The 4,206-nt window shown below is 43.7% G+C and overlaps 1 protein-coding gene and 1 pseudogene across 1 annotated transcript in view; both read left to right on the top strand.

The window, feature by feature from the left end:
• Nucleotides 1-4,206, top strand: part of LOC107718993 (gastrula zinc finger protein XlCGF57.1-like) — a 193,691-nt gene that overhangs the window by 131,323 nt on the left and 58,162 nt on the right. The gene's annotated exons all lie outside the window — the stretch shown is intronic.
• Nucleotides 1-4,206, top strand: part of LOC107719033 (NACHT, LRR and PYD domains-containing protein 12-like) — a 63,654-nt pseudogene that overhangs the window by 34,379 nt on the left and 25,069 nt on the right.

Here is a 4,206-nt window from a genome sequence, read left to right as displayed (position 1 = left end):
CTGCTTCCGGAAGACCTGGCGCACCTCGTCTTCGCTGATCTGAATTGCAGGTGTGAGGGAGAGGGGGGTTGCTGGAGGTGTGAATGGTTGTGTGGAGATGTGTTCAGGGCAGGTGTGGGGTCTCTATGTATCTCATCACCACGGTAAGCAGGGAGGGGACCAGAGCATATTACAGTGTCTGACATCGTGCTTGCAAGTTCACACACCCCTTTAATGTTATTTTTAGTGATATCTGACTGGCAAAATCGAACAACATTTAAATTTGCCAAGATCTCTTGCTCCCAGTAGGCATTGGATTATGGTGGCTGTTGTCTCTAATTTCACATTCCGTACAATAGAATCGCCAATAACTAGAGCACTTTGATCAGGTTTCTCAGTGGGTCACTGAATGGGGAGAACCTGTTTGATGTTTTGATCGGAACGAAAGAGAGATGTTTTGACTCGTGACTATACCGCCTCACAGTCACCCAGTCGCCCTGCTGCAGAGGCTCTGTAACCGGAACCGAACAATGTACAGGACTCCCTGAGCTAGTTGCATACAAAGCCTTATTTAAGGCCTTCTCATTCTTACTGTCCTTAGTTCAATTTTGGATGCGTGACTAGTTCTGAAATGTTCTCTGTCAGTCTAACTATTTCCCTACATTTATCACATGTGAATCTCTCGCTGCTGACAGAGAAAGCTAAACTATACATGTGGCAAGCAGGAGAAGAAGCCATTACTCACTGTGTTTGTTAAATGATTCCGACTTACCACAGTTGTTTGATGAACTCAGGAAAAACGGAGCGAGAGGGAAAAGAAACGCATCGAGACAGAGAGAAAAAAAACACAAATGACAAGCTAACAGGCTAACAGAATGCTAACGTGCTGCGTTAGCGGTTTATATTAAAAAGCGAATTATGTCAAATTAGTTTGATAGATAATTTCAGAAATATGGTGAGAATTATGTTATATTTTAGCAGTTTAAACAACAGAAAGTGATAGTATAGATTATTTTAATCTCTTTCTCACTGATAAGAAGAAAAGCTAGGCTGGGATGCTGGTTTAAGCTAGTCCTTTGCTGGTTTATTAAACCAGCAAAGGACCAGCATAAACCAGCAAAGGACCAGCTTAAACCAGCATCCCAGCGTCAAAACATACCTAACCAAGCATATGCTGTTTTTTTCAACAGGGAACAACAGAGATTATATTTATTTGAATGGATTCAAATGAATTAATGAGAGAGAGAGAGAGAGAGAGACAGATTGTGAGTGTAAATTACCTGTGTCTGTACAGTGTCTATGTAATAGTGAAACTGTGAGTTTAAATACAAAATCACCTCATTGCTGAGAAATATTATTTAAGATTTCTGTAGTAAGGCTGTTTTATTTATACAATTCACAGAGCAGAGGTTGAAATCAAGTTTCTATGCCCCTGAATGTTTGTGTGTGTGTGCAGTCTCTTACCAACATATAAAGTTTCCACCTCAATTAAGAAAGCTTCTAGTGTGAATGCATACAGGCATACAACATCAAAAAGCTATTTTTGTGGGCAAACATGTCGCCCTTGCCTTGTTGTGACTTGGAATTCCAAAGAGAATAAAATATATGTGTTTAGACGCAGATCAGATGTAAACATATTGGATATGTATCCGTTTTAAAATCACATTTGGAAGTTGCCGTGAATGGATGCGAAAAAAAAATAAAAAATCAGATCTTGTGCAGATTTTTGAGTTTACATGAGTGCAACAAATTCCAATTTGTGTCAGATGTGAATAAAACAAAATCAGATTTTTTTTGTGCCAGTGTAAACTGGCACAAAATGCATCCAGTGTAGACAAGATTTTAGTATGTTGCAGACCATTAAAGCTCCCTTCATCACAGGTGGTGCTGGATTATTTTTTCAATTTTTTGAACAGTTTGTTTCCACACACCTTGTGAAGTGGTAAAGTTGCACCAGATCCCATTTTACTAACATTTAAAACCTCAACTAATAAAATATCACAGTGAAACAATGAGAGAAACACCATCTTTTATAGAAATGTAAATGTGAACCAGTGGAGGACTGCACATAAGACTACATTTCTGAAGTATGTTTATTATTACATTACTGTTGATATATTTTATTAGGTTACATTATTGCTGATGTCATCTGACATATAAAGAGAACTCTTATAAATTCACAATATGAATGATATTCTCTCTACTGGTGAGTGTTGATGTGTTTTTGTTGATGATGAAACTGTTTTGATCCATCTGTAGGTTGTCTGGCTGTATGGTGACAGAGGAAGGCTGTGGTTATGTGTCTTCAGCTCTGAGTTCAAACCACTCACACCTGAGAGAGCTGGATCTGAGCTACAATCACCCGGGAGATTCAGGAGTCAAGCTGCTCTCTGAAAAACTGGAGGATCCAAACTATCAACTGCAGATACTCAAGTATGTCAAACATTAATAGAGTGCTGCAGGGATGACGTCAAAACCCGGAAGACCAATTCACCATGGGTCCCCTCAAGATATTCCTATGAGGTTTTATAATGGGGGGAGGGTTCAATTTATGAATAAAATATGGTCTGTGGAAAATATAACTTGATGATAATTGAATGTTATGTTCTACAACGTAAACTGCACACACTCACACCCCAAACTTTCTTATGTAGTTACTTATTATATAAACATATATATGAAATCTACTAAGATGGCGGCGCGTTCACACGCTGCGGCTTCTCTCTCTCCCGACAGAAAGGTGTTTTCGTGTTTTTTGTCTTGTGAGTCGCAGTGTTTTTGTACGTATTCGTCGCGTCTATCTGTCTCTAAGCGCGCATACAGTCGTGAGTTTCTGCTCGATGTCGGCAGAACCACATTTTTAGAGTTAAACTCTGCGCACGCCGAAGAGCTGCGGGATCTCGGTCTGCTCCGGAGGCCCACACCATCACCGACCCCCACTACTGCATCTCGCCCACAGCGGAGGCGCCACAAGCGGCGTGAGAGGAAGCAGAAGGAAGCAGAAGGAAGCAGAAGAGGGGTAAGCACAGAGGTATCCGGGCTAGGCTAGCGGCTAACCCACACAAGCCAGCTATCCCCACCATCGTACTGGCTAACGTACGCTCTTTGGACAATAAACTGGACTACATCCGACTACTACGCTCAACTCAGAGGACTGTAAGAGACTGTTGTGTTTTTGTGTTCACGGAAACATGGCTCAACAACAGCGTTCCGGACTGCGCTATTCAGCTCGACCAGCTAACATGCTATCGAGCGGACAGAGCTTGCGTCGAGGGAGGTAAGACCCGTCGCGGCGGGCTTTGTGTTTACAATCAATGATGCGTGGTGCCGCGATGCTGTTGTGGTCTGCAAACACTGCTCACCCCTGGTGGAGTTTATGATTATTAAGTGCCGGCCGTTCTATCTACCGAGGGAATATACAGCCATACTGCTCGTTGCTGTATACATCCCTCCCAGCTCCAACAACAACAACAGGAGTGAGGCACTGAATGAACTGTACCAGCACATCAGTGAGCAGCAGACAGCCCACCCAGATGCTTTTCTCATCTTAGCTGGGGATTTCAACCACGCAGACTTAAAGAGTGTGTTCCCAAAAATACACCAACACATAGACTTTCCAACACGAGGAAACAACACTCTGGACTTTGTTTACACCACACAGAGAGGAGCTTACAAGGCCCTCCCCCTCCCCCACCTCGGTGCCTCAGACCACATCACTGTCATGCTAATGCCTGCATACAGACCACACGTTAAAGTCGCCAAACCAGTTCACAAACAGATACAAGTGTGGCCGGAAGGGGCGTCAGAGGCTCTTCAAGACTGTTTTAACACCACTGACTGGAATATGTTTAAACAGGCTGCAACATACAATGACACCACAGACCTCCAGGAGTACTCAGAGACTGTCACTGCCTACATCACCAAGTGTATTGATGATGTAACAGTCTCAAAGACCATCACTGTCCGGGCCAACCAGAAGCCGTGGCTAACAGGGGAGGTCTACGGACTCCTGAAGACGCGGAACGCTGCCTTCAGAGCTGGAGATGAGGTGGGCCTGAAGACAGCCAGGGCCAATCTATCCCGCGGCATCAGAGAGGCTAAAAGACAGTACTCCAGGAGGATAACCCATCGTTTCAGCGACAGCAGAGACACTCGGAGCCTGTGGCAGGGGATACAGACCATTACGGACTACAAGCCCCCACCACGCACCTGTGACAGCACCATCTC

The sequence above is a fragment of the Sinocyclocheilus rhinocerous genome, unplaced genomic scaffold, assembly GCF_001515625.1.
Source record: "Sinocyclocheilus rhinocerous isolate Xijiao unplaced genomic scaffold, SAMN03320098_v1.1 scaffold673, whole genome shotgun sequence".
NCBI lineage: Eukaryota > Metazoa > Chordata > Actinopteri > Cypriniformes > Cyprinidae > Sinocyclocheilus > Sinocyclocheilus rhinocerous.
Note: the sequence above shows the minus strand (reverse complement) of the source record. Positions and strands in the feature narration are given on the sequence as shown.